The sequence below is a fragment of the Centropristis striata genome, chromosome 12 (assembly GCF_030273125.1).
Source record: "Centropristis striata isolate RG_2023a ecotype Rhode Island chromosome 12, C.striata_1.0, whole genome shotgun sequence".
Taxonomy (NCBI): domain Eukaryota; kingdom Metazoa; phylum Chordata; class Actinopteri; order Perciformes; family Serranidae; genus Centropristis; species Centropristis striata.
This window is the reverse complement of record NC_081528.1, coordinates 21,887,466-21,903,618: the sequence shown is the minus strand read 5'-3', so window position 1 is coordinate 21,903,618 and position 16,153 is coordinate 21,887,466. Positions and strand designations below refer to the sequence as shown.

Here is a 16,153-nt window from a genome sequence, read left to right as displayed (position 1 = left end):
ACAAAAGGTGTAATGACAACAACAAAAAGAGACTTCACTATAAAGTTTGTATGTGTGTGTGTGTGTGTGTTGCTCCTATTGGAGAGATGCTGGGGCATTTGCATGTCTGTGCCCAGAGGCCCAATGTCTCATAATCCATCCATGTATAATGTAAATGTGTTACCTGATCCTGTTTACTTCCATTGCTCAGCAGCTCTTGGAATTACTTTCATAATATGCATGATTGTGTGATTTTGTTGTTGCTCTCAGGGCCTGTTGCTCCTGCGTATAATTTGTGTCTTGATATTTGAAAATCTGCTGCTGAAGGGGCTAGCAGAACAGAAGCCCTGGCAGAGAAAAGCAAACTTTAACCAGTGTGAATATATTAATGAGTCAGCATTCCAGCACAGGCCAACAGTGCAGCCATATGGCATCACCTGAATGAGTCTAACTAGTGATCCAGACGACCTCCTGACGAGAGAGAGCCTGTGCGTGTGTTTGTGTCTGTGGCCGGTCTGTGCCACACCCCCTTCTCCTCGGTGCGGTGGTATGATCCAGGGAACGCTGTTATAGCGGCACCGGAGCCTCACCAGCAACAGCATCACCCGTCAGCTTCCTCCGGGTTCAACTGCGGCTAAACGCACCGCGCCGGGCTCCCTGTCACACAGCACAGCGGAGCTGGCTCGCGTTCAGCCCCTGCAAGGAGATCCCCTTCCCTCTCCGCGCAAAATCGTTTCGTCGTCCTCTATCGGCATTTGAGAGCGAGCGAGCGAGCATCATCAGCATCAGCACCGCCGCCTCAAAACCAGACCAGCAGCAGGCACACTGAGAGGTGTCTCATCCACAATCTTTTTCTTTTTTTTTTCTCAAAGCAGGAGCACCGCGTCTCAAGTCACATTTCTACCGGGGGGGATTGCGCAGTCTTCAGCATTTGCAGGGTTCTTATAGCGTGGAATCGGACTAAAGGAATGGCTTTACGTCGGAAAGGTAAGCGCCACGTTCAGTTCTGGCCTTTTAGTGGGCTCATTGGGGGGGTTCGGGAAGGGGGGGGGGGGGGGGGGTTGATCGGCTATAATGTTGCTTGGCTAAACGAGGCTTGGGGTGCTGAGACAACGTGAGTTCACAGGAAATGGTTATAATCAGCTGTTCAGATGTGCTGTGCGGTGGTATGGCTCATGTGTGTGGAACAAGAGAGAGGCAGACAGAGAGGTAGGGAGTGTGTGTGTGTGTGTGTGTGTGTGTGTGTCAGTGGTGCGGTTTTTTATGAAAAGCAGTGCGCCTCCTCTTTGAAGTGTATGGATGCAGACTTTGTGCATACAAACCTGTGTGTTTGACAGCAGCTTGAATAATGACAGTTGTGCTAGGGAGCTGCACACACACACACCACACTGCCTGCTTCATGTGTGCAAGTGTCGTGCTCGTGTTGGTTGAGCTCGCAGCCTTGAGTTGTTTTGCTCCAGTTCTGGCTCGTCCACTCCATCTCCATCAGCACTAAGGTAGCCCTAATGATGCCAACAGGGCCACCGGAGATCCAGGGGGTATAGATCTCTCTGACGCGTGCCTTCTGTCTTCCAACATCAACGCAGCCTACCGGGCCCGGGCTAGACATCCCCACCACCACAGGTCCAACAGGCACGTCAGGACACATCTCAACACTGTGACCTGCTTTATTCTGCACATGAATGTCTTAGATGCATTCTCACACCTCATGCATGAACTCCAACCTCTCTGGATGATGCTGCAGCTATAGTGAAGCCATGACTAAATTATTGAACTGCACGATTATTTTTTTTCTCTTCCATACTGGCTGTTTTTTTTTTTATGTGTGAGGGTGAATAATTAACAGCCAGCAAATGCATTTTGATAAATCATAATTATTGTGAAGGCAGGGAAAATTGCACCAGGATGGATATGCTCCGATAGATTTAAATTAGACCTCCTTCACTCCTCTCCTTCACAGTAGATTATAAATAATTGCTCGGAGTAAACCACCGAAGGCATATTTCCAATAAATAAATAATAATATAAGCCAAAACAAATAAATAAATAACAAAAAATCCCTGAGTAATTGTCCAAATATATTCTTCCATTAACGAGAAGCTCTCACACTTTCCTCTTGCATGCTTTGTTGATCTTGCTGCACTCGACTATAGGGATGGAGAGGAGCTGTATATCCTGCATTTGAAAATGCAAATGCATTGTAATCAGAAACTACTATTTGTCAATACGTCTAATACATGGATCTAATGCACTACTCCTGCAGCCATCTTTCAGTATTGACGTTTGGCTCGTTTCAGGCTTACCTGAGTTCTACAATGTTATTATAACCTCGGAAATCAGCTCCAGCTCCAAGCTTTTATACTTGGATGTTGTGTCCGTTGCATGTCACTGCCCTACCTGACGCTGCTCGCACTGATGCAGGCTCCGTGCTTAATTCCACCTCGGCTCCCACGTTATTGATAGTGATGATAAAAATGAAGCAGTCTGTCTTTGCTCTTTGGGATTAATAGAGAGCATCTGTGCATGGAGGTTAGATAACACACACTCCTTTTGTGTGTCTCCTTCACACACAACATACACACTAACAGCCGCCTGCACGCTGAAGATGATGATGTAGATGTATGGGGGGCCTGGGGAGGCTGATGATTGTAATTCTACATTCATTCCCCCACTGTACTGCACTGTAGTGCTGATGAGCTGTGTGTCATAGCTGGGGGCATGCTATTGTCTGCTGAAGTGTGTGTGTGCTTGTTGTCATCATGTGTTTTTTTTTAAGGGCCCTGCAGGTCTGCAGCATTGAGGTGGTGATGAACAGTGATTAAGTGCATATTTTAAATTTTAAATGGCATACCCATTATGGCAACGCCTTTCACAATTAGAGGACGGGTTCTTTGAATTGAAATGTCACTCCACCAATTATATGCTGAGCACATGCCACTGATAAGGCATTGGCATTTCTGTCACTCAATCAGCTAACCACATGACTAATCAATCAGCCGGATATTCAGAGTTTTACATTTCAACTTGTGCCAAACACTCGGGTTTCCTCATCAGCAGCAGTTAGTGGTCAGCGGTCGCCACCATAGCAATTATCTCTTTCAGCTGTTCACACTCACTTTTTAATTTACAGTCTTGTTATTGTTAAGCGGGGGGTACATATGGCGTTTTTTTGAAATCCAAAGAATCTGCTCGGCTCCTTGGCGTGGAGCCCCCGTTATAATTTTGGTGCAACTTCCTGGCTCGGAATGGTGATTGTTAGGATGCTGGCGTTTTACTGTCAGCAGATCCCATTGTCCTGAGTCAAGAAATCACAACAAAAAAACATCTTGGCTTGTGTCTAATAATTTGTGTTTTTCTGAGATTTGAGTGATATTGCATGGCCTTTGGTTAGCGCAGTGCTGTGCGAGACAGCGGGGGAGTTCTTTTTGTTATCCAGCCCTGCATTATTTATGAATTTTCATTCCAGGAATGCAGTAGCCCCTGGCACTGTAATGCTCCTTTCTCCCATGGAATCGCTCACACACTTCCCTTTTTGCCCCACAAGTTTTCTGCAAAAAAACAAATTTCCTTAATAAAATTCGAATCATGAATTAGTGAGAGGGCAACGTGAAATACATCGCAGGTTGTTTATAATATTGAGTACAACACTTAGTGCTGCAGTCAGAGTTGAAACTCGCAGGCGATGCGAGGCCCAGTGGGAGTTTTATCCCCCTCTCTTTCCATCGCTGCGTGTCCATCATGTGCTAAGAATGTAATTGCTGTAAAAGCATAAAATGTGTCACTGCATTCGCCACCCTGCTGATAATTTCAAAGTAAAAGAACTCATGCTAGTAGATAATCATACCGCTGGACCACTACACTTTCACGCAGACACTCAGAGACATAACCATTGTACAACTTCAAATATTTACCTTCTTGCTACAATACTGCTCCATCCTCAAGAGGAATTGTTTAACAAATCCTGCAGTGCTAATTAGGGTTTCCTCTATTCATTCGGCTTTGGTCGGCCTCTGCAGTGAGGAAATTGCCAGTGCTGCGATTAGAAAAAGTGAAACTGAAATGCAATGTAATATAACCAAATCACCCTATAAAAAGCTCATATGCTAGCATTGGCCCAGTGTTTACAGTTATGCATGTATTTAATGCACTTAGCACAGCAAAGCAGAAACATGACTGATAATATGTAGTGAATAGCATCTGGACATTATTTTTACAAAGTGATTGACAGGAAATTATAAGGACAATATTATCATTTTTTAAATTTCCCAGGCAGAGTAGCTTTTGTTTCGTCTCATAATAAACAGAAATTCTTTCCAAAGAGCTGATAGACTGATACCAAGATGTCTCCTGTTTGCTTTCTCTCATGTTTGGCACCTTTTTCTCCCTATGATAAAAATATTTCTCCTCTATCAGCGAGCTTTTTGTCTCCTTTGTTTTGTTTTATTTTTTACCGCCATATGATAAAGTACCCAAATACAATATGTTTATTTTAGTGTTGAAACCAGAAGCAACAGAGAAGGAGACAGGAATAGTATCAAAACCAAAATCACCCTCAGTCACACACACACACACGCACACATACACACACACACACACACACACACACACACACAGGCACACACACTTACAGTATTTGCCCGAGGCGTTTTTCTTTAAAGCATTTGGCTATGTCTCAACTGGCATCTCCAGCTTTCTATTCTCTCTTGTCTTCTTCCATTGGGCTATGGGCAAGAGTCAGGAACTATATACAGTTGGATAAGAAGCAGGGTGTTATGTGAGGTTTGTATTGTGAAAATGCAATCACAGCCTCCCTTCACTCTCCTCTACCTTCAAACTCACACTGCCCCCACTCTTCCCCACCCCTTCTTTCAAATTCTCGTCAGAAGACAGAAGGATCAGAGCCACGAGAGGCTTACTGCTGGTCAAGCCCACTCTACTTTAAAATATGAGATTAATTTGTCAAGAGGAGTGTGTGTGTGTGTGTGTGTGTGTGTGCGTGTGCGTGCGTGTGTGGTCATTTTTCAGGACTTAATTTGTTGTATTGGACTGTATGGCATATAAAACTGAAACTAAAATTGTATTTTCAATATACATGATTTCATTGTTATCTTGATTTTCTTAATATATTGACTAATAAACTATTAGAATATTAAGAAAATAAAGATAACAAGGTATCTATTGTCCAAGGCAATAATTTCAAATTAAGGCTTGGCAATATTGAGAAAAATCAAATATCACAACTTATTTATTTATTTTTGCCAAATACCTCACTATTGATATTGCTGCAATATAGTAAGGTTGACTATTAATGCCTTCATAAAATATTAACACAATCAGATATTTGATAACTGATTATAAATAACATGTTTATAATGACTGAATGGGTAGAGGTAAATAAAAGAAAGGCCAGCACAGTTCAGAAAATGACATCACTTTCCTGTAATACAGCCTTTTAAACCAGGAAAAAACAACATTTAAGTCATACTTCTATATCCAAAATCTAAGATGAGATATCCAGTATGTCATGATATCAATATAATATTAATATATTGTCCAGCCCTACTTCAAATGTCTTGATCTAATATAAAAATACTAAAACCAGATAATATTCACTCTTATGACAAGCTGGAGTGTATGCCATCTTTGCTTGAGGAAATAAAAAACTTTTATTCACTTTTTATTCAATTATCAAAAGTGCAATGAACTAGGTCCGGGCAGATTGAACTCAATAAGCACTTGAAAGCAAACCACATGCATGAATTGCTACATTTGAACGATCTGAACACCATTTGACACATGTCGTCTCTAGTATCCAAAGAACACCTGTGTCACTTCTGGTAGCATTTCAATGAAGTCTTATGGAGATGTAGATGTTAATTGCATATTTTTTTAAAAATCAGTGCTGGACTTCTGAATTCACAATAGGTTGCAGTGAGGCAAATGTTTGTCACAGTTCAGTGGATGTGCTGAAAATCGTTAAGCTCTGCAGAATGGTAATTTATTTACATACATCTACAAATTACCTTTTGTTTTTTGTAATAAGCCAACTCCACTTCAGTCAGTCATTTCCAAATAGTCATTACCTACCACCAGGTTGTGCAAACTGAATTTCATAAGAATCTGTGCTGGTGCATTGATGTGTAAGCAGGTTCAATACATTCATGAGTTAGTGCAAATGTGTGAAAATGACTTATTTTGTTAAAAAAATTGATTGGCTTTTGAATCAAAACATATTGAAACAACCAATTTTATTTTATTTCCTGTTGTAGCAGCCAAACGGACCCATATACGCTTTTTGTTCATTCACAATAACATTGTCTGATAACAGGCCCAGAATACATAAAGCTGAGGATTTAATCAACTGTAATTAACACAATGTCTTCATTAGAGTAATTATCTCCCTTCATAGGTGCTGCAAGGTGTTTCTTTTATTTTGTCCACCTCTGCTGCGAACATAACACACTCTCGTTATTCTGTTGGATTGTCTCACTGTACTGGTGTTCATATTATTCTGTCCACCCCCCGTGTATACAGTATAACACTGCATGCACTAATATCCAAGCAGGCACACACACACACTCACACACACACACACACACACACACACACACAGAAAGCCGATGCACACCTACAGGGACACATTTCTCACCGTGAAATTTTTATTAATCAAGTCAGTGGACAAGTTCAGAAGAAGAAAAATCAATTTTTGTTTCTTCCCCAATTTATTACCACATAAATTGTCCTTCACTTCAAAGTGCTCGTCGGTGGCGTCGGTGTCAAAATAATTAAGTTGAAATCCATTATATTTGCGTTGATTTTATCCTGCTTTTGTTGACACGGGGGGACAAAAGGGAGGCGACGCTGGCCAGCTTTTACTCTGACAAGATGTACAGCGGCGTTTCACCTTCAGTTAAATCAATAGGGGAAAATTATTAGGGAAGGATTCTATCAGAATATATCAAATATTTAGGACAAAAACCTGTTGCACATCATGAACACTGCTGGTAATAAGACTGTATTATAGTAACAAAGTGAGTGATCTGGAAGTTGACCACACACCTGCTACATACAGTGTTATGACACCTCAACAACACCTGCATCTGCACCGTGATTAATATCTGGATATGAATAAGTTGCATCTGCAGCCTTGTTGCATGCATATGGAGTGATTTATTTAGCAGCATAAAACACAGTGATGGTATACTGTACATCTCCCCTCTAAACGAGTTAATCTATTTCCTGCTGACTGGTAAATAGCCTCATGTGTATCATCAGTAATATTCATAGCTCTACTTTCTAGATGATCATGAATTATTAACTCATAGAAAAGATGAATAGCTCCAAAATGGTACTTGATGCATCTCTGCTGGAAGCCATGTTTTATACAATACAATACAGTACGGTACAGTACAATCGAGTTCAATATGTTCTCCGGCGTGTTGCAGGGGAGTTGTTTTTGTTGTTGAGGTTTAATTTCAGAATGAGTCTTGATCCACCGTGAACTCTGGGACGTGTTTCAAGTGTGTGTATCATCGCCCAAATTGACTTCAAACTGCAGAGACACATATTCTCTGCTGATTGCCAGCCAAAACGCCAAGCCAAACTGCACAAAGAAAAGTGATCCGAGCAAAGAAATACCCAATATCTACTCCAAGAAAATCATGGCAGCAGTGTGCAGCCATTTTTCAAGTATAGCAGACCTAATACATCTTGTCTCCAGATGTAACAATCCTGAAATCCCAAATTTTACAGCGTGCACTGCATGTCATCCCGACCCGAAGGAATTGTTTGGAAAATTCATATTTTGTTCTCTTTAATGTGCGCAGAAGACACAATGATGCCTCTGACAAGCAACAAAATAAGAAATTCAAATTGTTAAGGAACGTGCTGGATGCAGTTTTACCGAGGAAAGACTGCAACGGAAAATAAGATGCAGGATAAATGAAAACACAAAAGCACAGTATATGATATTGAAGCGAATAGTGCTTAAAGTGACTCCCTGGCATTTCCTAACTGCAAATACATTTTACAGTATGTGCTTATTGATTTCAAGCTTTGTTTATAAACTGACTCCTCTTTTCACTGATATGCATCTCACACATACACTCTCCCGGGCTGGAAACAAACAAACTTTCCCTTCGATTTCTAAAAACCATACAACATTGGGAATGTATGAATTCAGCAGTGGTGGAAAAAGTATTCAGATCCCTTAAGTCCTGCATTCTAAACTTACTGAAGTAAAAGTACAACAGTATCAGCATAAAAAAGTACTTAAAGAATCAAAAGTTAAAAGTACTTGTTATGAAGTACGGTCCACCTAAAATTGTCAAATACATTTCAAATATATTATTGGATTAGTATTATTGATGCAATTATGTAAGCAGCTCATTTTAACCACTTAATACACTGTTATGTGGTTTAATTTAATAAAATGTCTAGTCACTCTAAATTGATCATGTTTTATGGTAAATCTCAACCTGAAAAGTAACTAAAGCTGTCAAAGTTACATAAAATAAAAATACAAGTACCTCAAAATTGTACTTAAATACAGTACTTGAGTAAATGTACTTAGTTACTTTCTACCACTGGAATTCAGTTATTCAGTTATCACACCACTGGCTAACCCAATCACTGTAACCACACCTCCTGAACCATATCGACCCATTCAACACCTCAGTAACTCTTTTAATCGTCCTATAAATTACTGTATGATATTTACTGACAGTAAGCTTTGTGAAAATATAACCAGTGGTGGAAAGTAACAAAGTACATTTACTCAAGTACTGGACTTAAGTACAATTTTGAGGTATATGTACTTTACTTGAATATTTCCATTTTGTGGAACTTTATACTTCTACTCAACTACATTTTTATGCAAATATTGTACTTTTTACTCCACTACATTTAGCTGACAGCTAATGATTTAGCATAAAAAACACAGTGATTAGACTTTTTAAAAATTAAATCTTATTATAGTATATTAAGTAATTAAATGAGCCCTGTCTTTACAAAATTAAAACACTGCTTTCATCAATTAATCAATACAAATAATCTAAAAATACATTTAGATTATAAATAACAATCTGAGTGGGTCCATTCTGCATAACGAGTAATTTTACTTTTGATACTTTAAGTACATTTTGATGCTGATACTTTTGTACTTTTACTTCAGTAAGTTTTGAATGCAGGAGTTTTAGTTGTAGTGGAGTAATTTCACAGTGTGGTATTAATACTTCTACTTAAGTAAAGGATCTGAATACTTCTTCCACTACTGAATAACCCTGTGCAGACATGCATGCAAAATTCTGCACACGGTTGATTCACTCATTTACAGTCTAAATGTAATTTTAATGGCAAAATTCCAGAATGTAAAATGATCTTAAAATTGATGAATAACAATCAACAATGAATATAACTTAAATAGACCTTTAAAAGTATCATCTACATAATTATAAAACATATCCGATGATATATCCTATAATATAATATAATATAATATAATATAATATAATATATACCATTTGTAATAACATCATAACCAAAAGTCAATGGGATTTGTCTACTGGATTTTGGATTAGAAAATAAGCTCTTTGGCAAATAAAGGTTTATGATACCTTTTGTTCAACAAGATAATCCTCACAAATGAAATATAGATGCAATCGCAAGGAGTGAAAAGTTAAATAATGTAAGGCCTTAAATGAACTAAACCATACACAAATCCCATTAACTTCAAGACAAGGGAACAGGAAGTACAAAAATGCTGACTCATTCCTGAGTTTTGGGACTCAGTCCTGCAGCAGTCTGTGCTTCAGTTGGCTGGTTCATAGGTCGAGTACGGGGACGGAGGGACCGGGCTGCTGAGCAGGATTCTGTATCTGTGCTTGGCACCAGGCAGGACGGGGACAACTGATTAGTATAAATTGCTTGCTAAAAGTTTGCCTGCATTGATTAAATGTCCGCCAAAAAGAGGAGCAAATTGTAAATACTCTGAATTTTCTGTTTAGATATTAAGTAACTAATGATTGGGGAACAAAAGCCTTTTTCACCATGCCAACAGCGAACACATTAATTTTCACCACTTATGGACTACACCCTTCTGTCTTTGTGAAACTGTGGTGTGTTGTCCCCGCCTGTCTTTTTTGTCCTTTCTTTTGGGAGCTGGGTGAAGATTCTCCACTTGTAATCATGCATGCAGGATAGATCTGGATACAGCACCAAAACTCAGCCTGGTAGAGATTTTTTTTTTCAGTTGCCACCACACAAAAAAATCGCCCTGTGGCCCAAAAACCATTTCCTCCGTTGACCACCATCAGTGGTGGAAGAAGTATTCAGATTTCTTACTTCAGTAAAAGTACTACTACCACACTGTGAAATTACTCCACTACAAATAAAACTCCTGCATTCAAAACTTACTGAAGTAAAAGTACAAAAGTATCAGCATCAAAATGTACTTAAAGTATCAAAAGTAAAAGTATTCGTTATGTAGAATGGACCCACTCAGATTGTTTTGTATATTCTAAATATATTATTACATTATTATTGTTGGTGCATTTATGTAAGCAGAACTTTACTAAATATAGGGCTTATTTTAACTATTTACTTTATGTGGTTTAATTTATAAACATGCGTAATCACTTTTAATTGATCATATTTTTATGTTAAATTTCAACCTTAAAAGTAACTTAAGCTGTCAGCTAAATGTAGTGAAGTAGAAGTATAATGTTACAAATGTGGAGATACTCAAGTAAAGTATAAGCACTTCAAAATTGTTCTTAAGCACATTACTTGAGTGAATGTACTTAATTACCTTTCACCACTGACCACCATGTTACCTCAACAAACTCAATCATGACTCTTTATATTATGAATTTTTCGTTTCATGTAGGAAAATGTTCCTCAAGCCAAGAAAGGCGTTTTAAAAACCTGTGACGTCATCACAGTGTAAAGTCTATGGGGCGAGCAAGAAGTTGTGGGTGAGCCCAGCCGGGAAACTTTTACGACTTTTACTTATAATACTATAGAAATATTCTATAACTGATGCTAGGTTAATCATATTCTATTTTGAAAAATGCATTACTTGTTTGAATTCCCTGCATTTTTTCTGAGAACATGGTTAACCAAACTGTGTAGCATAACCTTGAGGTGCATTCATGCGTTTCTTTACACTGCACAGGCAAATAGAGAGAATATATTCAGCCCCCACACATCTCTGTCTCATCAGCTGACAAAAGAGCATCACCAGGACAGCACTCTCTTCCCCGCTCAGTCTTGTGGCCTTTGTGGAGCCGCTCCTCCCTTTGTTGAGAAGCATTTTTCCCTGTGCAAGGTTTTTTGAATGCCGTCCGTGTTCTCAGCCTTCCGAGAGGCCGGGAGAATCAGAGAGGAGGTGAGGGGTTGAGCAGAGATCTGAGGAGCGGGAGGAGCCGCAGGGAGCACTCAGGACTTTGGAGTGGGAACATCACCAAAATCCTCCTCGCCTTGCACACACTCCTGGGCTTTTCCAGATGACAAGCGTCACACTGTAACAGTGTAGATGGAAGATTAGCCCACTTAGCATTCAGAAATCAATCTTCGATGCTGCTCAGCAGCTACTAGTAGATCTTTTCAGCTACTCCTCTGCAGGGCTAATGCTCTTTACTCACTCATTTCTCTGTAATCAACAACTTAATAAAGGAGATGCGCAGGAAATACTGCCCAAATCGTTAATCGCCAAATCCAATTTCTGGAATCAATGCCATTGATTTATCAATTAATTCTGCATCTGTAATGCTGCCACTTTGCTTTGCTTTGGGTGTTGGGGGTTTTAGCGGTCAAATGCATTATTGAAAGAGGCTTTTTACCAAGCAGTGGCTGATGCAGAGAGCTTAGGAGGTTGTCAGTCTTGATGTAAAGCTTTATTTGCAAAGCGAGTTAGTGTGAACAGCCTTTTAGTCCTGCTAGGAGGACAGTGACATGTATTTATCTTGCGAGAGAGGAGGAATATCAAATGTGTTGAATAAGGCTTTGTCTTGTCAGGAATATTGATTAAGTGGTTTTGGGTGGTGTCTCTTGCTTGGTGTGTGTGTCTGTGTATTTGTGGTCAAATGCCTGTGTGCCCCTACAAGTGGATGTGGCGTGTGAATGCACGATCTGGGCCATGTGTGCCGTTGCATGTTCTTGTTCTTTTTCTTGCTTTTTGTTTGCTCCTCGGCCTTGCCGGGAATCAGCAGAGGGCTTTAGATCAGAAAGAAGGAGTTGAAGTGGATATCATGAGAGAGAAAAAAAGGTGGTAGTCTGGTAAGAAGCAGTGGGGAAAAAAGCCATACCTTAGTCAAGATCTGAAAGAAAGAAGAAAAGTTTTAACTGTAGTCAAGATATAAAAACAGCCTTTGAAAAGTTAACGCTAAGCTACTCCCTCGCTCCAGGCCACGTTCAGAGGGCATGAATAGTGTAGGACCTTATGGATTTCTCCACACCGCTCAGGCATGCAGTGGCGATGTGGGATTTGACTCATGTCCGCTATAAATAGTCAAATGGTCCAGGATGGTTTCCCAGCTCCTGACAGCCCCTGACAAGAACCGATCTGCTCCTGCTAGTGGACACACACACGCACACACACACACACACACACACACACACACACACACACACACACACATGCTCTTTGTTTTTCTCCTGGTCACGCTCTCATTCCGACACCAGTGGGTGCAGACGCGAGACGGGCTATTGTGTCACCTATATGACTTGCTTTGTACATACAAGCATTAACCTTGGGTTGCAAGGAGCGAGGAATAATGGAGGTAGGCAGTGCACTGGAGGCTGAATGGTAAGGACACCACAACGGCACCGAGAAATAGCAAGCAAGGGTTTTTTACAGAGTTTTCACTGAAAAGGCCGGTATAGACTGTGTTGATTCTCTATGGTGTGTGTGGGTGTTCGAGTGTGTTGTTTACCGGTTAGTGTGAAATGCTTTAAGTGTGTGTGGGTGCAGGGGCAGTGAGTGTTTGTCCGTCTGTGGCTGATTGTCAGTGTGTTTCATCTTTGAATCTTATCGGCGGTACTGTATAGAGGTCCAGGCTGTGTGTGTGTGTGTGCGTGTGGGTGCGCGTGCATGTGTCTTTGTGAGAATCAATTTCATTTTTCGTTCTTGAGAGTGAGGGCATTTTTGGAAAGTGAGGACATTTTGGCCAATCCTTTAAAGGCCTGTCTGAGAGTTCAGACTTGGTTTTCAGGTTCAGGTCAGAATGAGGTTTATGTGGGTGTGAGGGAACAGATTTAGGATTGGAGTAAGACATTTAGTTATGATGATTAAAGGCATAGTTTGGATTATTTTTGAAAGGGGTGTTGTATGAGTCAGTGTTTTACCTACAGTAGATCCCGGCCGGCATGCCTCCAGCGCTGTGGACGGGGGCAGCAGCAAAACATATTTCATAATTCATCTAAAAAATCTATATAGTGTACCCTATATTAAGAATACCTTCACCGCTTTGACAGACAGCCTTGTTAATGTTTATGTGGGAGGAACTGAACTATTCTCACCAGACTCCTGACTGTAATGAAATGAGTAAAGAAATGACTTATTTATTTATTTGTAACTTTTTTTTTATTTTATTTAATTTTGTGTTATTTTTCTTACTAATCTCTTTTCCTCTTTTCATCTATTTTTATTTTTTATTTTTTTATTATATGTAATTTTGTTTGTTTGTCACAATTTCTATTACATTTAAATTACCTATATGTACATATAATAGGGATGGCCAATATGGTCTGAAAAAAACCATATTCAGATATTTCACAGTATTTTCTGCAATAATGATATTCTTGATAATGTGACAAAATACTGACAAATATAAGGAAAATATGAAAATGAGTCTTTATGAATAGAAATTCTACAACAAATAAAAAAAATCAACCATTAATCTAAATTATAGTGCAAAGTGCAAATCTCTAAAGTTGCCAAATACGAAAAAAAAAATACTCTTGACTCTTCAGTGCAAAATGGAAGTATGAGAAAATAATAAAAATAAAACTGCAAATGTCAGTGGTGGATAATGTTAATTTACTCAAGTACTGGACTTCAGCACAATGTTAAGGCACATCTACTTAACTTGGGTATTTCCATTTATGTAACTTTATACTTGTACTTCACAATATTCTAAAGGCAAATATTGTATTTTTACTCCACTACATTTAGGTGACAGCTTTAGTTACTTTTTTAGGTCAAGATTTAACATGACAACTTTTAAATTAAACCCTATAAAAATATATTAAGTAATCAAAATGAGCCCTACCTTGAGGACAGTAAAATGCTGCTTACATAAATGCATCAAAAATAATTACCCAACAATATATAAAGACTTCATACAAAACAATCTGAGTGGTTCTATTCTGCATAACTTTTACTTTTGATACTTTAAGTACATTTTGATGCTGATACTTTTGTACTTTAACTTAAGTAAGTTTTGAATGCTGTGATTTCACTTCACTACGTGAACAAAATGTTGGCATTACTGCAATATGATTTTTTAATATATATATACGGGTATTATCATCAACGATACGATATGGCACACCCCTAACATATATAAATGCTCATGGAATCAATTATTCTAGATTATGATACAGTACAGTAATCTTGTAATAGTGGTGGAGCTCTGTTAGAGCAGGAATATCAGGGGTGGGTGTGTATTGGGTTTATCTGTATAAGCATATATGATTTATTGCATTTTATTATTATTTATTTTAGACTTTAAACAAACAAAAAAGACACCAGACTCCACTGACAAAAACAGTCATTTTACCTTACAGGACGTGTGAGTTGCTGGTCCACTTTGGTGGCTTAAAGGGTTAGTCCGGATTCACCGAAGGGTTAGAGGTGCTTCAGTTGTTGGGGCTGTCTTATGGCAAAGTTAAGCGTTGAAAATATTCTTAATAGGCATATAGCATTTTCAAAAAAACTTCTCAAGCACCATCTCGTCAAAGGCTTTTGGACTTACTTAACCCCCTCAACCTGTCATCATTGCCCAGTTTTTGTCATCCTACTGTATTGTATTGTATTGTATTGTATTTAGGGCTGGGCGATATGGACCAAAAGTCATATCCAGATATATTTAGGCTGAATATATATATATATATATATATATATATATATATATGCGATGTATATCCTGATATTTTTATCGCAAAGTGAGAGCAAATGTTCAGTCAAAGCCAAATATGACATGTCACAAATAGTTTTATTGAAACTGTTTATTTAAGTGAACATAAATACTGTATAACAACAGGAGTACCTTTTTTTCCAAATCAAAGCTCCATAAGTTGCACATTTAAATAAAAATTATATCTTAATTAAAAATAGCCTATGAAATAAATTAGGACAATCTTTTTCTGAAATAAATATATTTATATCAGAAAAGAATAATGAACATTACAAAATAACTGAATATGACAAACCCTAGTAAGGACAGCATTTATATATAGAGCAGCTTGCCTAGATCAAAGATCACAGCGCAAATTTGAACTATATGGTCTAATTCCATAAACATTTAAAATATATATCGATATATCTTTTATAGCGATATATCGCCCAGCCCTAATTGTATTGTAAAGCGTCCTTGGGTTTCTTGAAAGGTGATATACAGTCACGGAAAAAATTATAAGACCACCCTTGTTTTCTTCAACGTATTGTTCCATGGTTTTCTTCATATTGATGTTGGTTATTATCAAGAAAACCATGGAAAATGTCTAGATATCAGCTCTTAAATTCAACTCTTATAAGCTGTGTTGTTATCATTATATTTGTCCAAACAAATGTACCTTTAGTTGTACCAGGCATTAAAATGAACAAGAAAAAAAGGGTGGTCTAATAATTTTTCCATGACTGTACAAATTAAGCTATTATTATTATAATAATAATAATAATTATTATTATTATTATTATTATTATTATTATTATTATTATACTATATAATATATATATATTGACTTTTTTAGGTGTCTAAAATATGTTATGTCTGTGTTAGTACTCCTGCCTCTTTTTCCAAACCAGAGGTGTGCAGAGTATCCCATAGATCCCCACTTAAAAAAATCCCTCCTGTTAAGGTTAGGGTTATGTCCTCAGAAGTATAGAAGTACAGGTGTGTGTGTGTGTGTGTGTGTGTGTGTGTGTGTGTGTGTGTGTGTGTGTGTACACTAC

At 38.5% G+C, this 16,153-nt stretch overlaps 1 protein-coding gene across 1 annotated transcript in view; it reads left to right on the top strand.

Moving 5' to 3' along the window:
* The first annotated feature begins 604 nt into the window (after positions 1 to 604).
* tenm1 (teneurin transmembrane protein 1) overlaps positions 605 to 16,153 on the top strand; it is a 202,630-nt gene continuing 187,081 nt past the window's right edge. Inside the window, exon 1 of the mRNA XM_059345783.1 lies at positions 605 to 966. The gene's annotated coding sequence lies outside the window, so the exon portion shown is untranslated. The remainder of the gene's footprint in view (positions 967 to 16,153) is intronic.